At 40.3% G+C, this 26,305-nt stretch overlaps 1 protein-coding gene across 8 annotated transcripts in view; it reads right to left on the bottom strand.

The window, feature by feature from the left end:
• SORBS1 (sorbin and SH3 domain containing 1) overlaps nucleotides 1–26,305 on the bottom strand; it is a 161,600-nt gene that overhangs the window by 109,839 nt on the left and 25,456 nt on the right. For all 8 annotated transcript variants that reach the window (XM_059851391.1, XM_059851395.1, XM_059851392.1 and 5 more), the window contains one exon: nucleotides 12,441–12,499. The gene's annotated coding sequence lies outside the window, so the exon portion shown is untranslated. The remainder of the gene's footprint in view (nucleotides 1–12,440; nucleotides 12,500–26,305) is intronic.

Raw genomic sequence — 26,305 nt, 5'->3', positions numbered from 1 at the left:
CCTACAGATTAGCACCTCAAAGTAAGAACTAGATAAAGAACAGAAAGGAGGTAAGAACAATGAAAGCTCCTCAAGTGCTTGACCAGGAGACACTGGATAAACAAGGATTCTTCAGTCTGAGAAAGAGTTGGCAGAGGGGAGATGAGAGAGTGCTCTATTCAATCATGAAATACATCAAAAATGCTAATCTGGGAATGGCAGCTCATTCCTTCTAGTAACAAGAACTAAGGGACACTAAACCTAATATTTAGGTAGAAGTTTTAATACAAACTAAAGGAAGTTATTTTTCACATCATTCATAGAATGATCGCAGAGCTTGTTGCCCATGATCTTGTGGAAGTCCACTCTGTGAGCAAACTCAAAAAATGAAATTCAAAAAAATGAAAGAACAGTTCTAATCCTAGAATTTTTGGCTTGGTAAGCTATCAACCACAACTTACTAGAAAGTGTGGATATCTCAGGTATGGTAACAATTTGAATTTTCCCTCTACATTAATCCTTCCCCTAAACCAGTGACACTGACCACTGCCAGAGCAGCAGTCTACATTAGAAGGATCTTTGAACCACAACTGTGGCCATTTTCATACTCCCATTTATCTAGTTTTCACAACACTCCTTAATGAGAAATTGTCTGTATGATTAGGTCCATTTCACAGATGGGGCACTACCTATGTACATCAAGGCCCAGAGTAGCATAACTCTTTGGAAAATTTTGACTGGTAACCACAATTCAGAAGATATGTACTATCCATAAAAGTCATCCTGAAGTGACTTTCTACTTCTAAGGGGCAGCACCCTTTCAAACCTCTGCACTTGTGACTGTTCCCTGTTCACTCCAGTATACCTACTCCACTATCTACTTTCATGGGGAAAGTTATTTACTAACAGGAGCTTTTCCACAATGATTTCAGCAGCTATTACTCCTATTTTCTGCTCTCTCTTTGCCTAAGTTGCAAAAACAAAAGCATGCTGATAGTGGAATCTTACTGCAGCAAACTTATTTTAAATACATATGTGCTTTTTATGTATTATCAAATAGCATTTTTTGGTGTAAAGTAAGCTGGTTGTTCTTAGAGAAGCAATTAGCAAATAGGTTGGGCAATCAAGGTTGCTGTTTTGTTGTTTGCTTTTTTTAAAATAAGAGATATATTTTAAAAATACTCTCAGTGGCCATTGTGTGGTAAAAGGGCAACTGCCCCCTGGCCTTACTGGTACAATGGCTTGTCTGAACAAATACTGAGAAACAAGATAATTTTATGCAAAATAAGTAAAATTACTTGAGATTTTTTTCATATCAAGTCTGAGAAAATCAGACAGAAACCCTGTTTCACTTCTCTGCTTCTAATTTTAAACAGGGGCTTCAGAGCATTTTGTCTGTCTCGGTGTGTTTAATGTTTCCTGGAGGCCTGCAAAGGCATGCAAAATATTTTAGTTCAGGGCCTCTATATGGTTGTAATAGGAAATAGATGTCTCCCTTAAAGAGAGGGGTTAGTATAGAAACAGATTATCTGAACGACAGCAGAGTCTTCAGTGTTTATTTCAAAGGGAAGGAAAGGACAGATAAATATTTACTACTTTCTGTCCACATTGTAAAATACAGACGCTGCCCATTTTCATTACTTCTTGTTTAGTAATCCAAGTTATTGTCTGATCCTGCTCTCTTGGTCAGGATTTGTCTTCATGTTCAAAAAGAGTTTTCAATGCCATCATTGACAGATTCATCCTTTAAGCTGTAGAAGAGCTTCACAAAGAGAAAGCTGCTTTCTAAAATGTGGGCTGGTCAAGATCTTTATATTTGCACAAGATGTGTGGTCACCAGAAATGAATCACACTTTTTGGTCTACCTGGGAAAATGCAGTGTTCCAGTGCTAATGGGCTGAAAAACGGTGCAGACACAAATGTAAAGAAGGGTTTGCTTCCACTCCTATCCCCTCTCTCACTTCACCCAACCCAAAGGGTAATTGCCATCCCCTCCTCGGCAGGGTAGAGCATGATACACCTAGAACAGATGTTGTCTTTCCTCCTGCACAGACCTTAATCAATAATCTTTGATCCATTTGTGGCAGGAAGCTTTGAGTCTGAGTCTCCTATGCCTGTCAGGTCCACCCTTTCTCCTTTTCACTCTATTATGTACCTACTGCTAGAGAACCAACAGAATTAAAAGTAACTCTGGGACAATTACAATTTCCAAGCTTCAGTCTTATCTTCCCTACTTCAAACTTGACTAAAACAGATGAGATCTCTCTTCCTCACCCCTTCTTTCCCTCTTTTAATTAAAAGTTGCATGGTAAATCAAGAGGAATCCAGAGGGGCTTAGAGCAAATCTTCCTTTAGCTGCAACTACACTCTTATATAAGAAGATATTAAGGAAATGACTGATGGCATTAAGTGCAGTAGGTGCAACTCAGTGGAATTTGGTTATCAAAACAATAGCCAAGGGGCAATCATACATTCTGCTCAGTAGATGAATGAGAGATCAATACCAATGGGACATATTCTGGGATGCTTCTCTATGCACAGGCATTCCTCTTCATAAAGCAACTTTATTAAAATACCCTAAAATAAGCAGGCTTCTGATAATTCAATAGCTGGATAGAAGTCCCTAAGGTGTTACAGAGGAATGGTCATTCAATAAATACCATTTTCCTCTGAACAAGTACTTTAGCACAAAGCCTTCAAACACAAGTGTTTTTACAGATCTGAAAAGTTACTGTCATGTTTGAAGGTGCAAATGGATAACCTTCAGCAGGCCCAGTTCATGAGAGTTACACCTGTATTATGAGCTGAAACAGCACAATAAATTTTTGCAGCAACTGTAATCCAAAAAGATTTTCTGTGCAGCTCCTCAGAGTTTTCACCTTGTCTCATTTTAAAAATACATTTTTTAAAGTAATAATTCAAGTTTGGGATACCAGTAAATTTCTCCCAATTCTGCTTTCTCTTCACCCTCTTTTCCATTGGGTGGAGCAAAGAGATTAAAAGGAAAGGAAAGAAGAAAGCTATTTAGATCAAAGAAGAGGAAACAGAAGAAAGGAGAACAATTTTTTCAAGGAAAGGAAGGGATTTCAAAGCTGAGAAGTGAAAACTTTCTGTCTCATTCTGGAAACATAATGCAATTATTCCTGACATTAAAACAGAAAATCTTCTTTTGCCACATTTTGTTATACAATTCACATCACCAATTGTTTCCTTCTGGAAACATACACAATTATTCAAATTCAATACTGAGAGAGAGAGGAGAGTTGCACTATAAAGGGACTAGATGGCCAAATGCACCAAAACAACAACCTCAGGCTTTGGGTTTTGGAATTGCATACACTGTATTACTAGTGATGCTATTATCTCTGGAAAATTCACAGTGATTTTCGTAATACCTGTAATTATTAACTTAAGATACATAAGATTATTAACTTTGGCTTTAGACCAACGTTTCTATGACATAATCAAGGTGTCCATAGGATCCTTCCTAAATTCTGCCACATTTTACTTTTTCAATCCATTTCTATAGTCTGTCTTGAAAAAGAGGTTTGTGTTTCTACAGAGAAAAAGATCACCAAAAACTGCTGGTGAACAGCATCTATCCTGACTGGTCTCTCATCACAAATCCCCAAAAAGTGGTAAAGGGCTACTGCCCTTTAACTAGCATCTGCAGGGTAATCAATGGGCCTGAGAAATCAGACACAGCCCTAGATTCTAAATGCAATACTTTTGGATAAGTTCTCAATTCCCACTTTCAGCCTAACGTACTAACACATTCCTCAGCAGTGTTACCATTTAAAGAAACAAGCACTTCTTCAACAGAGAGCAGCAAGTTGTCTATGCCCTGCACTTTACATGACCATGGAAGATAAGGCTCATTTTGACTGAGGTCACCACAAACTGCAAGGCTTTATCTGAAGTTGCATGGGATATTTTAATACTTTCCCCGAGCAAAGAAGGTTCACATTTCTCAGAATTCATTAAAAAAAATGCACACACTTTATGGAACTAAACTGAGATTGACCTAACTTGGAAAACTGGCTGGCTGAGGCAATGTGATCAAGCATCTTAGATGCTGAGCAGAACCTCAACAGTCTCAGTCTGTTCACTGGATTGTGAAGCCTCTCCCTTCTGGCTCCCTCCCTCACCCACCCGGAAAACACTCTGCTTTGGGAGTGGCTTTTCTCACCAGAGAAGCGAAACTTTCTTTTAATGTGGTTCATGGAAAGTTTAGCTGGTTTTCTTTCTCCAACCCACCTAGGCTGGAAAAAGAAATTAGTCCCAACCAAAATCCAGTATAATAACTGGCCATGTGTGGACAGTTCTTTTCAACTTGCAAGGAAGCAATCCCACAATTGCAATTTCTTGTGTCTCATTATGATAATGGCGGTGTAGCACAAACATGGAAAGAGCTGTACTGGAATTAATTATTGTACAAGCACTTTCAGATGCCTACATCCAAAAAAAGGAAAATAGGGATTAGATCAATTCTAGGGGTCCCCTAGGTATAGGAAGAACTAGCAATAAATTCAAGGGCAATAGAGACAATGGGCTGCATAGGATGAATTTTATTTTGTCCTTAATGATACAACATGGGATATAGAAACTGAGCTGTGCAGTATAAACAGTACAACCACGAGGCATAATGAATGGATTTACTTCTGATCCAAAGTCTGCTATCGGTGACATGTATCATGTTACTGATTTCAATGAGCTTTGGATCAGGCTCCTATGAGCACCAGGTAGAGGATATGAAGTCAGACAACGAGAGAAACAAGGACAGCATAATTTCAGCAATGTATGTGGGGGTAAAATTTACTTTCCAGAAAAATAGGACCTGGGAGATGCCACATATTATCAGATCTCTAATTTACATAAAGCAAAAGCTTTTATCAGCACCAGAAGCCTCAGGGTCACATACAAAAAACCAATCAGCAATTCCAGGAAAGCTGCAGCTGGGTATTCCTCCTGTTTGACAAAGGCATATAGTAGCTTCCCCATGTCTGTGAGGCTCCATTTTTTCTTTGCTGGGTAAGTTTTCAGCTGGATTCATTCTCAGTTCACCTGATCATGTCGCATCAACACTAGAGCCAACACAAAGTAAGGGTGAAGTTGGGATAAGGCCATATTCTTTCAGTAGCAGCCAGGACCTGGATCAGTTTACACCAGTCCTGAAACCACAGATCCACAGAAGAACCTGAAAGACCTTTTACAGTTCAGTGCAACAAAGTAAAAGCCAAGAGAACAATTCAGCTTCAAGAAACCAGGTATTTGTGAACAAGTAAGCTTGTACTTCCAGAGCAATGCACTTGGCCTTTCTAAAGAGCAAGAAACAAAGATCTGAATTGACTACCAAGGAAGAGAGGAAGGTCTCAAAGCCCAAATCTAGCACCATTCCTCTTTGGCTGGCTTAATGTTCTCCAGGCAGATAATTTTCCTCCTGATTACAGGGTGATATCTTCCCCTCCATGAAGGACACACAATTTCTGATAAAAGGTTCTGTATGTTTACCACCTACTCTGCTTTCAGCACAAATCTAAAGAAAGCACTCTGCTCCTTTTCCTGGGATGAGTCTAACTCAAAGACAGTGCTCTACCCACAGACACTCCAAATTTACACTTTCATTCTAGACCAGAATGGTCTCTTGGTCACAAAGATGCAGTATGGGTCCTCCCTCTGCCTAATTCTTTGCTTTGGCTGAAGCCTTATCCTAGCTCTGCCTCCTTTTCTCTCCTGTTTATCACTGCAGCCCTGGTGGTCCCTGCACACAGCACAGCTGCTCCTCCTTCCCTCCTGCCTAAGTTAACTCTAAAATGCCTCCTTGGACCAGATGTTTTCCACGTGTTTCACTCTCTGTTTTCTCCCCCACCCCCACCTCTTCCAAGGGAAGTAACAATCTATCTCCTTGATCCTTCAGATCCAGTTCTAAAGTATCTCTTAATCGACTCATCCAGCTCGGTTCTGTGGCAGGCAAAAAACAAATCTCTGCTTTTTCCTCCATGATAATACACGGGCAGGAGACAAAAATAAGCCTTAACCTTGGCACTGCCTTTAGTTTCCATTTCACCTTCAGATGATTGGCTTTGGCATTTTTTTGGCTTTCTTTCTGGATTAAATTTTATTTATTGGAAATATTTTGTTAAGCACGATTAATATCTGTATCACTTGCCACTTTTCCTTCTAATCATCTCTGTTTATTAGCTGCCACTGAAGGTTTATTTACAGGTACAAATCTTAAGTTCATAGGTACTTCACAGGTCCCATCCCCCTTCTCTGTGACATTTTCCACTCTCCATCTGTCTTTCCTTGGCACCAGTGCCTGCAGTGGCAGTCGACATTTATACAAATTACCACCACTCTGCTTCATCTCTCAAAAATCGGTTTCAATATCAGCCCAATTCAAGCCAGTTTCACAAGCTTATATTAACTTAGATCAGACCGAAATCAATGAACTCCAGCTGGACCAGTACTGTAACATCCATTTTAAGGTACTCCATCTTCCAGCCACTTCAGGTTTTGCAGGAAAAGGATGGGTTCCCATCCCCTGCAGTGTTCCCATCCCCTCCTCTGCAATGTTATGTTTCTCTGAGCAGGCCTACTCACTTTAGCCCAAGCCCTGAACATGGTCATCAGTGTACCAAAGGAGCAGTAAACACATTCCATAGGCTGGTGGGCCACAAGGAGTGGGTGAGCATCTGAGCACACAGTGCCAAAGCTGCTGAGAGAGACATCAGCAGAAGATCCCAAGCACCTCCAAACCTGAAGCTAGAAACCAAAGTCACACAGATTTTGTCTAAACCACGGGCAGTCCACAAAATACTTGTCAATAGGGGTTCCGTTCTTTCAAGTCCTGGCTCTGGTCTCAGTCACAAGCAGAGAGTGGCTGGTGGCTGTGCTGTTTCTGTGTGCCCTGCAGCCAAGGCACCTGTCCCTCACAAATGGCCTTGAGCTGGCAAGAGGGGACAGGGCAGACAGCATGAGCAGCCCCCTCGCTTCACTGGCAACTGTGTCAGAGAACAAAGGCCAGAGACAGGACATCCCTTTTCTGACAGCATTACTCCTGAATTTGCTGTCTCTGGGAAAGTAGCTCTCCAGCATGTGATTTCCCACATACCACAAGGGCTCCAATAAAAGCTGTTGCATTCAGCCAAATGTTTAGTACTCCTCTGATAACTGTATATTAAAAATTACTGTGGGGGTGAGGGAGAGCAAAAAGAAGTGTAATAGTCTGAGAATATTAAGTGCAGCACTGGGTGAAGAAAAATTTTGCTTTCCAAATGCCACATGCAGATTTACTGCAGGAACAAAATGGGTGCGTAGGCACGGAAAAGCCTTAGGCAAAGTGCTGCATTTCATTTTCTGCATTACCCAGAGTCTCTCTCCAGGACTTGAGCTGTGTCACTTCACTTTTTGATATTTCATAAACAGGCAAAAGTTTACACTAATGCTATATGTTTTTAAAGGTTGTATACTCAGAGTCTTTCACTATGCCCACGATGATGGTCAAGATTGTACGCATTTTAATGATGAACCTGGCTGTGTGGAAATTGCTGGGGAGTCCTGCTGCTCCCAATACTGCCAGCAGACAGCAAGAAGGAAAGTAGCAAGTGATGGCAATTCTTTCTCAGCACCAGCTATCTCACTGCTTCATGTACACTTCCATTTGGACAGTTTTGGTTTTAAAGAGCAGAAAGGAGAGGTTTTGAGGGTGGGTGGTTTTTTTGTTACTTGGTGGGTTTTTATGGTTTCTTGGGTTTTTTTTTTTTTGTTTTGGTTTGGGATTCTTTTGGGCTATCCAGTACCCTAGACAGTTCTGCTCAATGCCTGCTCTTGTTACATCATCACTATTTCTTTCTTCCTATACAGTTCACTAGACTTAGAGATTTACTGAGATTCCATTTGGCTGGAAGCTTATTATGCACTGTTTCCTATACCTCCCATATAGAACACATTTCAAGCAACAGATAAAAATATCTGTACCACTCTTTGGTTTTCAATTTCTTGATACTGCTGAAAAAAAATGAAAAGGAAAGGCTGTGAAAAGTCTCAAGAATTCAGTATTAACCTAGGGAAAAGAAATTGAGTTCTGGAAGCACCAAACAATAAAATAAGTTTCCCAGGAGGAGCAAGAGAAGGAAAAAAAAATGTAGAGCTCCAAAGACCAAAAGGTAAAAAAGAACACTTGCATTTTGATCAGGACAGACCAAAGAAACTATACATATGGTTTTAAAGACAAAGGCTTTATTCTATTCTGTTCCATCCTCAATACCTGCAAGACACTTTCTATCACATCGGCATACCGAACACAACAACTGAATGTTCAAAAGTGGCAAGAGAAAATCCTCCTATCCATTCCTGGCCATTTCATATTCAAGCTTATCTCACAGTTAACAACTTCATTTCCATTCTTTACTACCTTCTAAATTCATTATCTGGCTTCATTTCCCATTTTCACTCTTTTTACACTTTCTGATTAGTTAGTGTCTAGACCTGCAAATCCCTTTCTCCTGTCACCACTGTCTCAGAAATCACTTTTCCCTCAAACATTTCTCACCCTTCCTCCTATAAGCAACTGTTCTCTATGTTATTATCGAGGCAGGATTGAGACTGGTGACTCTACAGTGCAAAGAACAGGTCTTATTTATGTTTGTGAATCCTTGTCTAACTTTATGCTGCTGTGTAAATGTTTAATAGGTACTAATGCATTTGCTGGAACAAGCTACATGCTAATACTCAGTGGACTGTTTGGATACAATCCTTGCTGACTGTCAGAAGCTTCTGGAATAAAACAAAATGCAGTTTTTTGGTGACACTGCAGTTTCAAAGCTAAAGATCCAATAGCTAAAGTCTAACAAACCATCATAGTACCAGAAATGGCTTTATCTACTCTTTCCATGTTAGAAACACGATAAAGCTTGAAAGCTAAGCACTGTGGATGTGAGGTTGCATTCAGCTACAGCCACTGTACCTTATCTCCTCTATGTTATCTATCTCCAGACCTCCAAGGTCACATTTTAAACAAATCTTTCATATCTTCGCTCTCTCCTTAATGTTGGCTGAAGAGAATAGAATGGTCTTGTCCTCTTTTCACACTGGTCTTGCCATGATTTTCCTGTGGGCTTGACTGTATCATGTCCTGTATAGAATTAATTGTGAAATAGAAACCCCAGTGGCAGATCAGATGCAAAGTTTTTATTTCAGGCACCAAATAGGAGCTGAGTGATTCATCAGCACAAGCACACCACACAAGCAGCAACTGCTCAAGCAAGTAGAAAATGAATGTCTTGGCCTCAGGGCCAATGAACAGCGATGCTAATGGAGAAAATGCAATAAGGACAGCAGGAGTGTCAGGCCTACACATAATCAAGTCTCATGCTAAAACTCACAGAGACAAACCACATCACAAATTTCCATAATTTGTGTGAAAGGAAAACTTTGGGGTTTGTTATTTCTATATCAGGTTGTTCCCAATGGTGAGACTGGTGATGGCAAGTCTTATCCCATAATCCTAATAATTTGTGCTCTGTTGCCATGAAATCCAAGGATATAAAGAATCACTGTTGTGGCATGTTTGTAGGGGCTCCGAAATGAGGAGTGCTGGCTAGTGCCCATCCAGGCATCCACTTCCAACACTGCATCCTAGGAAAAGGTTATCTTTCCTGTTAATGTAGTTTCAATAATAGTACTCTTGATGTTTTAGCCTGGAAAGAGAATTTGACCAAGAGATGAACTGAGAAGGTTTTCCCAAGTGGCAGTGCACGTGTGCATTAGCAAAGAAAAATAGCTAAATCTGGCAGAAGAAAGTCCAAGCAAAAAGACAACTCTCTTAGGAAAAAGTCCTGTAGCAGTGAAATCTGTTTGACTTTATACAGTTTCTTCTGCAGCATAAAACATATGCCACTACTTCAGTCTTTAAAAGGAGACTGGACTAAGCAGTAGAAAAATACATTGCAGGGCCACAGCTATATCAGCATGGCAGTAGGACTGATGAGCTAATAACTGTCTTTTCTCTCATGTTCAAGATTATGCATGATAAGATTTCAGTACTAGTCAACATCTATTTTCCTGTAACCAACACAATTTTCAGAGTTCAGATTTGGTGCAAATTATGACCTCTTTGAGAGGAAAGGTGTGCATGATTCATCAAGTGATGATTATTACAGATCTAAAGGAAGGGGCACGGAGGAGAAAGGTTGCTTGTTGCAAATGAGTTAGGGACAGAGACTTTGAAAAAGATCAGAACACAAATACTTTAGAAAATCTGCCCCTAAATGACTGAGAAATTCCCATCCAGTTGCAAATGTTCAGCACTTGCACCAAAAATCTGTCCCCAGCTCTCTACCTGCTGTAACTGGTGTCAGGAGTATTTCTCCTAAAGATGTAATAATTTTCATGAATTTTCCAGCTCATCAAATATCAGAGCTCACATGTGAAAGGATTTTCACAGGATAATGTAAATCTTTTGGTGAAGCCCTCATTGTTTGAGGAACATTATTTTCAAATAATTTTAACTGTTGCATCATAAGCTGGACGAGTGGTACAATGCCTTTGTGCTTAATGCAAAGTAATTTGAAACAAAGAGAAGTTGGAGATCTGTTCGTTGTTTTATGCTGCCTCTAAAGAAGACAGTTTCGAGTACCCAAATAAATGATCAAAAGAATAGAAAACTGAGCAATTAATCTTACATGATCAATTCAGAGCTCACAGCTTGTAGGAACTCTGAACATGTTGCTGAAAGTGTGCCCTTCACCTGTGAATTAGTTTTGTCAAGGAATCCAGACCTAATTCACAACAATGTATTTCTGTAGAAACCATAAAACTGCTTTCATAAATGTTTTGCTTTGTCTCTAGTTCTTTTAAAATGTAACCAGTTTATACTCAGATATGATTTGACTAATCTGCATTCATTCTGGTATGAACCGAATTATGATGCCTTGTGTATTCACAGAAGAGTCCTGTCTTTAAAAGGTTTGTTTCAAGGATGAACTGGTAAGCCTTGGGGACTAAGAAGCCCTTTAAAATTGGGGTCAAGCTAGGCAGTTAGATTCAAAAATAATTTAAAAATCCATTTGGAGACAAAGGCCTATTGTATACCAGTCTTCCAGGAAAACCCATGGGTGGCTGAGAATTACTTGGGAAAACTTAGTGGAAATTAATTCCGACTCATTCTCAGTTCTTTCTTCCACACTGAAAAGAGGGGTCTATGGAGGCAGAAAAGCCTTGGTGAGTTCACACAGGGTCAGGGAATATCTGGCATTGCAAATGCAGAGCTAAAAAATATTCACATTTCCTGTACCACTGAAAGAGAGAACCTGCACCTTCCCTGCCTATGACTCATTGAGAACCCAGGCCACCACCAGTTCCAGCTACAAGAGGGTGGTGTATACTTAGAAAGTACAGAGAGGAATAAAAATTGCAGTCAAAGCTTATGTGGCACAATAGTTCAAAGGAACCACTTCCCACTCTCTGTTCAAAAGGAAGGAAAAAAACCCAAAAACACAACTAAACCCAAAAAAGAGTCCCACTGTTCCTCATCATACATTGCTTTCTGTTACTAGGCAGGCACTGTCAAGCTGACATGTACAGTTTATTAGAAATTAGAATTTTACTTAGGAATTTTGCATTTATATATATTAATCATTAGGCTACATGGTTCTTTACATTTGTTCAAAAAAAGAAATCTCATGCTGTATTATGGGCTTTTAAAGTGACATTTATAGAAAAACACTATTCTTTACTCTTAACTTTGCAATCATATGTTAATAATTATCACCAAAAAAGCTATTTCAATTCTTCCAAGTTATACAACCAACTAGACAGCAAAGACAGCTTTGAACCTTTGAACATCAGGTTTTTATTTACCATATTATCCTACTTTTAGGTCAAAACGTCACACATTTGCTGAAACCACTTTCTCTATGTTAGGCAGTTCTCCTGGTAAAACTCCTTCAGGTACCAAACTGCTGAGGAGGAACAGTACAGTCTTGATTCAGTGCCAAACTAGAAATCCAGACATTCTTACAGACTTGGGAAGGGAAGGATACAGTGCCTCCTTTATGCCATGTTTTTTTTGCTCAAGAGGTGGAGTATTATGTAGTGAATCATTAATTAACACTTTGAAACCAGAGTCCACCTACTATTATATAGCTCTGTTCTTGTTCTTCAGTCTCTGAAACCTCTATCATCTATTATCAGGCAGCCTAAACTTGAACACCACTTGCATCAGTGTACAAATAGGATGATCACTGTTGTATGCATTAACCTGAATTCTCAAGCTTAGTTCGGATTCAATGCAACTCTCTGGAGAAGACCTCTGAACTGTGTTTGAAATACTGCATTCAAAAATCAATAAGTAGTCATCCCCTGCCAATAAATTTGAATGACACTTTTCTGGAAATTTCCATAGTGCCATTTAGACGAACACAGAGAAGAAAAACAGTGCATAACATATGTTTACATACCTTTGGCAGAGCTCAGAGAAGGAGAAGCTGCAGCTCTACAGGTATGCTCTGGACTCCTCCTAGAAAAGAAAAAAAAAACAGCAAGAGTTATAGAATACAATAATCTAACGCAGCTGTTAGGAAAAAAAAATGCTCTCTCAGTTTAAAATAAAAGAAACCACCAATTATTTCTAGCCCATCCGTTCAACTTGTTAGCCTAGCCTTGTAAAGCTAAGAGTCACCATTTGTCTTTGAATCAGCTTTTATAAGACAAGATCCTCCTTGTCTATATGAAACCCAAGGCAACATCATTTGTGTTTATCACTCTGTAAAGAGAAGCAGTGCCAAAATTATGCAACACCTACTTTAGCTGCTGAAATCCAGAGAACAATGTGCTGCTGTTAGCATTTGGAGACAGGAATATGTTTTGATCTAATACATCCTACACAGACTCACTTGGTGTCAAGAAGGTACCAGATTCCATAAAAGGTTAAAACAGAGACAAATATGAAAACACTCTGCATGCAACTTATGCAGAGTAACTTCTACTCATTATATTTGAATTTTTTTCAAGAGTGTTCTAAACCTTTTAAAAATACCATAGAAGTCTGCAATAGCTAAATTCTCCTAGCTTGTCACAAAAAATGACAGTTTGATTGATATATATGAATGTTCTAATATTACTTTTACTATGTTGTGTTTAATTCAGAATTACATGAGAGGCAGGACTAGTACAAAAGTTCTCATATACAAAGAAATTTGCCTCAGAATTTTGGCCTTTACTACTTAGTCAGGTGCCTTCTTAAGCACTTGCCAAGGACACAGCCTGTGGACACCTACACGTATGGATACAGCGAGTGTGCCACTGCTCCAGTGAAAGGTGTCCCTGCCCATGGTAAGGGGCTCAGAACTAGGTGATCTTCATGGTGTCTTACAACCAAACCATTCTAGGATTCTAAGATTTTCTAACCTACTGGTCCTTCTCCAGACTTATACATGCGTTAGTATGTTCTTACTGGTACCCCAGACAGTGAAGAATTTTTTCCCTCCCTGTCACAATGTTGCTACAGGGAGTAAAATGCCCTTCAACTTTCCTACCTCTTCCTCCCTCTCAGAAAGCAACATGCCTCACAGCTTCCTGGCACCCAGAAGTAAGGACTGGGGCTAGGAACACCTCACCCCTCTTCACTCTATGTCCTCAGTTTCTGATCCTTGTTTGCCTCAAAAGTCAACAGCTAAACCCTACCACAGTGTAACCCACAGCCATGCCATAACACCACTGGGCATACCAAGCAGGTATCACGTGGTACCACTGACACCCTCAAGCCCCTTTCACCAGCACACATTTTGCCTGCATCCCTAGCCTGACTCTCTGTCTTCCTGTGTCACTCAGTTCTTAATTTCTCACTTACTGTCAGTAAAGTGGGAAGAGTAACCCTGTTCTACGCAAATTGATGTGCTGGCCTCCCTGTAAAGGAACTCTAATAACAAAAAAAGAGAGACACGTTACCAATGGCAGAGCTGTATTTTCCATTTCTGTCCTATCCTTACTCTACATCAGACCTATCCAATGTCTATCTTAGGCTCTAATGCGAGTGCTGTTATGGAAAATACAGTTTCACCCCCACCCCATATTAATTTATGAGGGGCAAATGCTGACTACAGGTTGCCTATAATGTGACAAACAGATTGTTTACCTGCACAAAAGCTTTTAAACTCAAGTCATGCCCTACCCTCAGCCACACAAATAAATGGCTCTGGAAATAGAAACAAAACAGGACAAAAAAATTCGGACCTCTACAAAAAATAAAGTCCTGGATGATTTTTGCTAGAATTTAGAGTCAAAGGCCCAGAACAGTAAGCGAGACACATAAATCAATTCCAGTAGGAATTGCTCAAGGAAAAGCATGGATTTTCCAAGCACCACAAGATAGCCAAAAGCCTAAGTATAGTGGAGCAAACATTATTATGAATAGCAGCAGTAGATAAGTAACTCTGACATGAACCATTCTCATCTAATGTTAATTCAGAGTGGCAAAGGAATGTTCTTTCCACTGGTCTGCAATGAAGGAGAAATTCTCTGAAAGTCCAATTAAGTTCAATCAGTAACACATGCTTCCTACGGATATCCCTGCAGATCAGACACACATTGCAACTACATTCCAAACAGCTGGAAAGGCAGCAACAGCAAAATGAAATTCTGCTTTTAAACTGATTTACAGTTTGAAGAAACAGTATCCAGGATGCCACCCATTGCCTGCAAAAGGATCTGGTGAGGGCAAAATATGCAGAGACTTCCTTTCTGGCAAGTGCAATAGTCTTTTTGGTTAGGGGGCAATCATACAGCTTCCAAACAGCTTGAGCAAGATGACAGTGCAGTATCCAAATTATTAACTTTTAAATTAAGGAGTATGCAAAGTGGGGCTCAAGCAGATTTTCTAAATTACTTAGAAATGTGAAATGTTTGGATATCTAAGAAGCAGTAAAAATACATATCATAAATACCATCACTAAAGAGGATACAGTACTGAAAGTTGCTGGAGGTAGGAGGAGATATTCTGGGCAACCTTCCCTGCATCTCATGAAGAAATCTCATTCATAACTATCAAATCATCCTTTGCTGTACTTTCCAATTACTGTTCACTGTGAGCATTTCACTTCTCCCTTGTGCACTGTTCAATCTCCCAAATGATACTTCTGTTAAGCACAGATGATACCTGTTAAGTATTCAAGCATAAACCAGGTAGAAGACCTGACAAAGAGAATGTATCTGACAAAGCCGGATAAGACATGGTGAGAGCCCTGGAATAAACACTAGAACTTTATGGAGCTGAACTCCATAGCTCAAACGTATCCATGTTTAAAAGAAACAAACAAAACCAAATCCCCTCCACACACACACACTATATACAGAATCACACACTTATTAGAAAACAAAGAGCATGTACATCCATCCTTCTACCTACCAGAGTCTAACACAGGGCTAATTCTTGCCTGCAAAAAGTAGTTTGGCACAACAAAGGATGGCTGCTGTACCACCTGAAATAATGTGATGGCTGTCATTTTCCACACACTGCCTGTGAAGGACACACGTGCCTGGCTCTGCAGTGTACATGACGCGTCAGAGTCAGCAGCCGTGTCTGTAAAACCTGAGTGCTGGGGAGAAGGGAGGAAGGAGATGGAACAGAGCAGGGTCACTGCCTCTGTCATTCTGGAGCACTTGTACCTTTTCATCACAAATCAGTCCCTGTGCAAGGTACTGAAGGTTTTAGTCACAGTATACAATGAGAATAAATAATTTTTCCCAACTTAATCACTAACTTTCAATGCCTTTTTAAACAAAAAGTTAAGAAGAGCACCAAGTAGGATAGCAAGTAGTGTTGCTGTTGAAAGGTCTTAAAACAAACGTGAATATGCCTTTGGAAAAAATTACTTATGTAATGAAAAGAACAAGCAAAGATCCCTAAAGGAAGCTGAAGGGACACTTTTTCCTTCTCCTCTAGCCTTACGAGAACTGTAATCTTAACAACCATAGTTGTTCAAAAGTGGGTGTAGGACGATAGGGGAAAGAAAGGATAGAATTGTTTACAGTACAGCAGGAGCCAAATGAGGAGAAGAATAACTTCTGTGCAAGAACGGAAGAGTGAAAGGAAATGGGTAGGTAAAGACAATTGTAGGATTTGTACAGTACAGAAGAGAATCCCTTCCATGTAGGATGCAATTTCTTCCATGGAAAAGATGTTTCATCCATGGAGCTAGCCGATGTAACTCCTCTGGAATAGTAACCTTTCAATGTTTATCTGTAGCTCTGTTACTAGACAGGCTGTGGTTCTTATAATTAGCACTTTATCAGCTAAAAAGTCAAAGCATTCCTTGCATCAATGTATTTAATCTTATGTCACCTTAATGAGATGGGTGTCAATTATGACTGAAAGGAGTGTCTGGTATGAATCATAAATACTTTAAAGGGTTCTCAAAGTATGAATAATCAACACTTTCTGAAAATAAACTTCCTGGAATAAGCTTCAGGGTCACTTCACATCAGCAAGCCTTTCTGATATCCTGGCCATTCCCCCTCTTTTATAGCTAACAAGACGGAGGTGCATAAAGGCACCAGACAGCTTCTTTAAAGGAATCACATGTATAAACCTAAAAGGAGGGACTTTTTTTTTCACCAGTTGTCAAGTACTTCAGATCTCCCTAGGAAAATTCCACCTGCAGAATGCTATACAACTGTTTGAAAAGCTACTGAAAGGCATCTAATAAATCCCACAGGATTCAAAACAATGCCTAATAAAACTCCAATGCATTCATCTAGCACCCGCACAAGCTCCTCTGTGGACAGACTAAGCAAAGTGGTCTGCTTGCTGACCTGCATAAGTATGACATTAAGTACTCAGTCCACAACTGTGAAAATAAGCTCCTAAGTGAATTGTGTCAGGACAAGAAATATGTGCAGAGCCCATATTTTCTGACTAACAGTATTACTTTACTACAATTACTTCTATGTGGACTCCTTCTCTATGGCACCAGAGAAGTCCAACCAGCTGCTATTTATACATGTTTTTCTGTGAACTGCTTCAAGGATGACCATGAAGAAAAGAAAGTCTGCTTTCAATAGATTTAAGTCAGACAGGGAGGGATCTGCCACTAACAAAAACTCCTAAAGGATCCACACACAGAAAAGTGTTGGAAAACAATTACTTAAAATGATGGTATGTTAATTATTGTCCTGGAAGTAATTTCTTTAAGCTTCTTTACACAGTCTAAATAGTCGCACTACTATATGATGCTCTCAGATAAACAGCTAAATCATCTGAAAATGCATGTTGCAGCAAGGCAAAAATACACCAAAACAAAGTGAAAAAAGATCCCCAGGATTTGATGGAGCTGTGACAAACATTGAAAAGGAACACATTTCACCATTAAACTTCTTCATGTTATTTCCAACTGATTTTTGACACTAGAACTGACTTTTAATAGATGTGAAAGAGATAAATATCTCATTACCAAAAATAAATTTGTCTGTTAAGGACGATGGAGAGAGGCAAAAGCATAGCACTGCCTATTATGGTATTGAGCAACAGATTTCACTCCCTGTGCTATATGACCATTTATTATAAATGTGGCAAGCTTTACGAAAGAATTCCCGAGCTTCTTTGGTCCTCTCTTTAATTCCTCCATAATTCTTTGTATATATAAACATGTCAGGTCTGGAAAGAAGTGGGGCATGGATGTAATTTACCACAGAGCTCTTTTTCTATTCAAATACTGGTAAGAAAACAATAAAAGACAAAAGGGGAATAATGCAAAAAATTAAAGCAATGAAACAAATGTGCCTGCAATTCACTGTCCAATAACCTGATGAAGCTCCTTAGAACAGCAGCAGAAAAGGCAGAAAAATAATGTTTTTCTGCCTTTTTGACCACAGAGAGAGATCTCTCTCTGTGTCAGAACTAGATGCATCAGCTCCCAACGAGCTGAATCACGCTGCATCACTGCCTGTGCTTCATGAACATGCGAGACACTACTTTAATAGGAAATGGGAGCTGGCTTTAGCACTACCAGTGTGTCACGCACAGCCACAAGGCAACGAGGCCTTTGTTCTCTTCCCAATGGGCTGCCTTTGTAAAATACCTTCCTAAGGCCAGGCAGAGGAGTAGAATTTATTCTCACAATTGATCTAACACAGACCTCTCACACTGTCAAATACACACATGCACACACGCTCTCATAGATAGCCATACTCACAGATTTTTGCCTTTCTTCTTGTTCTCTTTTGATGAGGTAAAAATCACTCCACAAAGCAAAACTGCACATCTGTGCAATCAGCACAGTTTCTGTTCAGACCACTGTTAGACTTCAAGTAAAAGAGCCTGGAAAAAATGTATCTGGAATATTGTTGCTTATGAGGTTCAAAGCTAGACGTACATGTAAAACCAGCAGCATAAAAGCCATATCATACAGAAAATGGGATCCTGTGTTTTACTCAGCTACTCATCTGTCCTTTAAAGCAAGTCCAGTTGAAGAATTCCTCACTCACATGCAGGAGGGCTAGATAGCCTAATAGTCTCTTCCATCTCTAAGCAATTGATGCCTTGCATGGCTTATTTTTATTGACTTATCTTACTGGCTGTTTGTGGGCAGAAGCATGTGCCTCATGCAAATGCCAAGACCACTCTTGCTTTGAGATGCTATTGCGTAAATGGAAGTGAATCAGACTTATAGCAAAAAGCATGATTTTATTTCTGAAGGATTAAGTCCATATCATCAAGCATAAATTTTACATATACAGAAAGAAGCTTCAGCAATAACACCCTACAAGCATTACATTAACCAATCTAGCCCTTTCTGGGCTTTACTGCTCCCATTTTAGCACAGCTGATACCTAAGCTCTCTACAAAAATAAGCTTCAACACCTTGAGAACACTTTGAGCAGGGATTCCCAGTGGAATGTGCCTGAGGCAGAAGTCTTGAAGCCAACACAACCAGCAAGACAGAATAAATACATGTTCTAAACACAAAACTCTAAAAAGTGAAAGAATCCTCCTCTTCCTTAAAACTATTTCCTTTTTGCACATTTTTTATCTCAGCAGAAACTGGTGGTGACATTTCAAGTCAGCAGGAGGAAATGCTGCATTTGTGGCCTTAGCTGATTAGGTCCTCAGCTAGTACAAACTGGAGCAGCTATGTGTAATCATAAATCAAGAGGAACACCAATTCTGAGTATGCTTTCTGCCTTAAGGAGCTACTGTATCATCAATCTCAAATCACAACATTTATTAAAATGACATTTCTGACCAAAAGAGCAAGAATGGAACTTCTACTTGCAAGACGAAGTACAGAGGGGGAGGAGGAAAAAAAATACAAACACTCTCTTAGCTTGAAAAAACTTACTATACATTTCACCACTAATTCACTGCATGAGATTCTTCCCCTATCACCTGGAAGCAAGAAACAGCCTGGATGAGAGCACTTAAGAAACAGAGGATTCCCAATTTCTAGTTTTCAACTATCTACAATTACCAAGCAAGCTGTAGTTTTAAAAGTTAAGCAGCAAAACTTGACTACAGGAAAGGAAAGTCTGCTTTCACTGCTTGGAAACGTTCCTGATTTTTTCAGTGGGAACATTCAGTAGTGGACGTTAATATTTAACTCTGTGTTTTTCCAGTATTACACCAAACTTTCTCCAGGGATTCAGAGAAGTCAGCGGCATAGCTGAACTGTTATTATCCTTTAAAAGCAAGAAAAGTGACCACCACAGAAAAGAAAAAACAGCAGCAAAACATCCAAGAAGAAATTTTCTGAAAAGATACTTTCCATATCACACATCACAGAACATCTCAATGACTCAGCAATTCACATAGAGAGTAAGGAATGAAAAAGGAGTTAATAAAAATCATTAACTGTCGTATTTAAAGCTGCTCAGAGAGCAACAGTACTGCTTCACTTGGTCACTTACTCTTTCTCAAAGTGCAGCAAGTCAGTCTCAAGAAAATCTTCAAACATTAGCCAGTGAACACCTGTTCTTATCTATGCCATTGCTGCTCCAGCTGCTGGGGCAAGCACAACAAGCGAAGTGGAAAATGCCCCAGATGTCCTACTGGAAGGAATTCCTACTGTCTAGTTCTCCCTAATCTCATAATGAGACACTCCCTTCTGCCTGCCCATTTTTTCCCTGAACACTTTCCAAGTCCATTTCCTTGTTTTTGGAGTTAGCTAGAAACAAGACTTTCAAATCAAATGCCAAAAAGAATCTGTCCATGCTCACAGTGAGACATAAGCAAGAAACAACTACATGTTCAGAGATGGTAGCACCTGAGGTCCTCTGGTGAACATATGCCCCACATCCCCTCTTGTGGCAGAGCACAGGGGCATAGGACACTTGCAGTCCTGTTCTTCAAACACATTGGACAGGAGAACACAGTTCTGACATTTCCTGTGACCATCATCTTTAAAAGAAGAGACAAGTTGTTTTGGAGCTTCAAAGGCTCTGGATGGAAAATGCCTTTAATGGTAGAAAACACAATAAGCAATAGAAATTGGCATGTATTTCCAGATACCCGCCTCATTGTAATGAGATGCACAGGGAAAGTTGATACTCCCACAGACAGTAAAAGCCTCATCATATCACTGCCTTCTACCCCCACCATTCTATTCAGCATCTTCAAGTGGGAGGTATTCTGCAGCCTTTCACACTTGACCTCTTAATTAAAACATGATAAAATTAACATCTTAGACGCAATAGATCTTTTACCCACCTACATCAGTAATTAAACCAATTCTCAAGGGAGCAAGAGCATTTGTTATGTGTAATGTAACTTTAGCTGGGGTATTCCAAAGAAGGAAAAAGAGCTGATGTAATAAATGCAGTCATTTATATTTTAATGGAGCTATTGTAAATGAAAGAAGAACACCTGTGACAGCTTGAGACAGCCCCAGCCAAATGAAATCTTTTGTGTCATGCAGGGACAGCACACTGCATATGGCCTCCCCATCTCCAGCTGCAATATTGAATAAGTTAGTGAAGCAGATAGGCCTTATGCCTTTTCTGACTCTCAGATGCACTATAATCTGCTTTCAAAAGCAATGGAACTGTACCAGATGTATATATAGGTGTGTGGTGTGCGTATATATGTGTGTGTGTGTGTGTGTGTGTGTGTGTGTATGTATATATATATATCTTATACACACACACACACACACACACACATATATGAATTTCATATTCACTCTACATGAAAAGCACGATAGGCCAAAGTAGGTCTAAGGTCTTTCTTGTTGGCAATACACACTTCTGCATTTGTGAAAATCCATGCAAACCTTCAGAAAAGACACTACCACAATACAAAGAATTTAACAATCTTATGCAAAGAGGTTGTGTAATTGAAGGTGGAAATGACCCCACATCAGAGTGGCAGAATTGAATATTCTTTTCATCCTGATGTATAAAAGACCAAGCAACAAGAAAAAAGGTCCAAGAAGGTTACAAAAAATGTACATGGAACAAAGAGAATATAGAGGATGGAACATGGATGCAGAGGACACTTGAAGAACTACAACAGCACAGAAGACAAATCCCATTCATTCAAGAAACAAGACTGACTGGTGACATCTCAGATGCATGTTTTAGGGCTTTGGTTTGTGCTTGAGCCCAAAAGCATGACAAACATTATTTCAGTTGTCAAATATGGTCCTTGTTCAAAGGGTGTATTTACTCTGCTGAGGCATAACGGTTGAGAAACATGGCCTGGCAAAGGTTCGTGCAGCAACTAGGTAGCCTTGCTAAAGATTGGTCTTAATTTGCACACAGGCAATCCAGCCTCAGTGAGCTTCAGAGTCCTCCCTCCCAGGTATCTCCCCCAACCAGGTTTTAAATGTATAGTGTTCAGATTATAAGCAGCCAGCATGCATGTGACGTGCTGTCTCTCCCCAAAACCCAGTCAAATCCATACCAGGTAAGATCAAAATTCCCTCAGTCCTTCCCTGCTGTATTACGAAGTATTCACACAAACTGCAAACAACAGTCTAAATGCTCATCTTCAAGTTTAGTTGATCCCATGACTCATTCATTCACAGCTACTCAGTTAAGACCGATTGATTGCATGTCAGAAAAAAAATCAAACCAAGCCAAAACATAACATACCAATAAATTATTTCAGAAAGAGACCAGCAACTTGGTAATGTCCTTGACACAGAGGCCATTGCCTCAGCTGCTTGGCAGTCTATACCTTTGCCTCTGCCTGAGGTTTATCAAATGAGTGGCCACCTCTACAATCCCAAGGGAAGCATGTCCAATTCTGCCACTGGTATTAAACATCTGTTCTTTGCAATCTCGCCAAAGGCCAAGAAACGGGCTCAACAAACTTAGCCTTGCATATTTAAGAATTGCTCTATTGCTGCTCATCCAAATTTCAGTCACATGAATAAGTCATTCCGGTTGTTTTGCATTCTGCACCAAGTTACCAAAATATTGAGTCCAAGCAAAACACCATGAAGAAAAATCTATTTCAACTGTATTTTTCTTGACTTACACTGCTCTCTATGATTAATCTTTAAAATATTGCTAAGGAAATGAGACAGCTAAGTGGTCATTGTCTTAAGTACACACTGAACATCTTATAGCCTAGTCAGTTTATTCCAGTTCTACTATGCAAAGCATCAAATACTGAACACACGACAGAGGCATTCAGTCGTGAATAAACAAGGCTAAGGCAGAACATTAATATAAAAAGAGAGGACTAAAAACCTTTAATAAACAGATTCTTATCAGCCCATGGAAGGCAAAATTCTTTGGGGAAGTTCCCATCATATCCAGGGTATCATCCAGAAAACTACAAAATTTTCAAAAGTAATTAAGATAACTTATTATTATATTAAGAGCATTAATTTGAGTAAGTATAGGCTCAAAAGACTGAACTCTCAACAAGTACAGATAGAGTACCTTCAGTCAATGGCTTCACACCAGTTCATGGTATAACACTCTAATAACAATACTGACACATAGTTTTACTTCTCTTTCTGTTTTCACTTGCCAACACAAGAATTTCAACCTTCAAACACATCTCTTAGATATAGATCCTACACAAGCTTCTAATCTTCATTATCGTGCATCCAGTCCCTTCCCTCTAAATAGTATTGCTCTAAACTTACAGTACAGTAATTACACAAAATCACAGAATCAGCTAGGCTGGAAAAGACCTTTGAGATCATCAAGTCTAACCTATGACCTAACACCACCACACTAACTAGACCACAGCACTGAGTGCCACATCCAGTCTTAAAACTTCCAGGGATGGTGACCCCACCACCTTGGCAGCCCATTCTAATGCCCAATCACTCTCTCTGTGAAGATAGTCTTCCTAGTGTCTAGCTTAACCCTGCCCTGGCATAGCTTAAGGCTGTGTACTCTTGTCCTGTCACTGGTTGCCTGGGATAAGAGACTAACCCCTACCTGCCTACAGCCTCCTTTCATGAAGTTATAGAGTGATGAGGTCTCCCCTGAAACCCCTCTTCTCCAGGCTGAACAACCCCAGCTCCCTCAGCCATTCCTCACAGGACTTGTGTTCCAGACCCTTCACCAGCCTTGTTGCCCTTCTATGGACTCACTCCAGCATCACAACGTCCTTCCCAAACTGAGGGGCCCAGAACTGGATACAGCCCTCAGGGTGGGGCCTCACCAGTGCCAAGTACAGGGGAAGACCCACATCCTGGGCCTTCTGACCACACTATTTCTGATACAGGCCAGGGTGCCATTGGCCTTCTTGGCTATGGGCACACTGCTGGCTCATGTCCAGGCAGATCCCCAGGTCCCTTTCTGCTTGGCCACTGTCCCCAGCCTGTAGCACTGCATGGCGTTGCTGTGGCCAAAGTATGAGACCTAGAACTTGGTCTTGTTAAACCCTGTACCATTGAATTAGGTTCATCTATCCAGCCTGTCTAGGTCCCTCTGCAGAGTCCTCCTACCCTTCAGCAGATCAACACTCCCCCTGACACTTGGTGTCATCTGCAAATTTGCTAAAGGTAGGCTCAATCCCCTCATCCAGCTCTTAGCTCACACCTTTGGGAGTGGCCACAACTGGATGTGGCACCCCTCACCACCACTCTCTGGGCCCAGCCATCCAGACACCTCTTGACCCAGCAAAGGGTGCACCTCTCCAAGCTGTGGGCTGCCAGCTTTTCCAGGAGATGGTGTCAAAGGCCTTGCTGAAGTACAGGTAGACAACATCCACAGCCTTCTCCTCATTCACCAGGCGGGTCACCCGTCCAAAAGGTGCATCAACTTAATTTTTAAGACTTATTAAGAATTAGATGTAATATCATTAATACCTTAAGTGTTGTAATTTCTGTAATTACTTAAATTGTTTCAGGTAAAACAATTTTCAATACAAATGTCCCACAGGAGTACAGCCCACATGATCTAGATTTTACATTTGCAGATTTCACTCTTTACCCCATGCAATGGAAATGCATCAATGCCAAGAAATGACACCTTCTTTTGTCCACCTCAGTAGAGAGTCAATTATTTGTCACTCAAACAAATCCTATGAATTATACGCCAGAATAATGTAGTCCTTATATTCACAACACTGGATATTCACCTGAGAAATCTGATATTCATACAGGCAAGAAATTTGTGAAGAAAAAACTACAGTAATACAGTAATGTAAAGAAATGAGTCATTTTTTTTCATGATAAGAGAATTTTTGAAATTTTCAGATATGAAATGACACATGAAACTTGTTCCTAAATCTTTTGACATAAAACAGTAGCCACTGATTAGGAGACAATTTAACAAATAAAAGAACTTCAGTGGTCTGATTAAGCCAAGACAGATAAAGGTTTATATTAAGCCAGAGGATGACCTGCTCCCCATTTATTTACATACAGGAAACTGCTCCAGCTTCACAGAAGGAGGGTACCATGGCATGAAGAGCAAAATTCGTCTCTTCATTGTGTCTGGACTGACTAGTTTCCAGGAGATGCTTCTAAGGTCAATTTCTGTTAGAAGCACCCCCAAAAATGTTAAAAATGAAAGGAAGAGTAATGCTCCAAAACTACATTGGCAAAAATGTTGCTGTCTCCATCCAGAGACACTGGAGTGCATTAGCTTTGAGGTCATTAAATTTCTGCTGTCAGAGAAGGAACAGGGTAGGAGACAGTAAATCATTCACTTCAGAAACTCTCCCAGAAATTCTCTCAGGACCAAAAGGACTGAGGCTATCTATTATCACTGTATGGAATGCAACCCCCCTGAAAATATGGTCTGAAGGAAAAATATCCTGAGCTGGACCGCAGAGAACATTTGAAAAGTAATCACTCTGTACAAAGCATAGCTTAAGACCTGTAAAGATTCCCTAGACAAGTCTGCTTAGGATTTCATACCATCCTCCACTGAAACAGACCTCCACAACTTACATCCTACCTGGAAGCAACTCTCTTAAGCTGGCTGCTCTGGCGTTATCTGCCTGTAGTCCACATAGCTCGTTTCCAGAGAGCCCTGACTACCCACCTAGGCCACCAACACCCAGCTCTTCCCCTCATCTCCCCATTCCCTTTTCTGTAAGGAAGCCAAAGGACAGGGCTCTCTTAGGTGACAATTGCAAATTGTCTGTTATCTACTATCACAGAAACCACTACAGCTCCTGTTTGTTTCCCCATACATGACATGAACCCAGCTATCAGGAGAACAGCACAGTAGGAACACACACCATGTTCAGGCTGCTGGAGAGGGCTGGGAGCCCTGCACCAGGGACATGCTATAGAATGAAGATTATTTTGCTAGTCTTTGAGCACCATAGAATTGTAGACTTTTGGTGGTGTTGGATTTGGAGGACAGATGGACTGAACTTTATTCAGTTGTTTTACAATAGTGTCGACTAAGCCAGGTCAAGGGTACTATGATGAGTTCAACCTTGTCATGGAAAGGACAAATTAAGACCCTCACAAAGGGAAATGGTTTTCAGAAGGGGCTACAACTCAATCAGTACAACATGCTTGTACATTACATTTCTCGAGGTCAAAGAAGAGGGAGTTGTAAGTACATGTACCCTTCCCTCATTACTTTGCTAGCACAGCTATGGACAGCAGTGTAGCCACTGACAGCTCAAAAACATCTGGTAATCCAGGCTGAGAAGTACAATGAAAGCTCAAGACATGAGTCCATTCAGAGTGCCTGGTACCCAGCCTGGCCAGGGTCATGGGAGGGGGCATAGCAGGGAGTCAGAGGAACACACATTGTGCATTTCTATTCTGGCTACTTTTCTGAATATCATTCATCTTTTCTCAAATAAAAGAGGGGGGAAATAAAGTAAGTTTCTTGCCACACACCATCCTCAGAAGGATACACTGATGGCATTACACTTGAATGTGATCCTATGCTAATA

Source organism: Haemorhous mexicanus, chromosome 7 (genome assembly GCF_027477595.1).
Source record: "Haemorhous mexicanus isolate bHaeMex1 chromosome 7, bHaeMex1.pri, whole genome shotgun sequence".
Taxonomy (NCBI): Eukaryota; Metazoa; Chordata; class Aves; order Passeriformes; family Fringillidae; genus Haemorhous; species Haemorhous mexicanus.
Note: the sequence above shows the minus strand (reverse complement) of the source record. Positions and strands in the feature narration are given on the sequence as shown.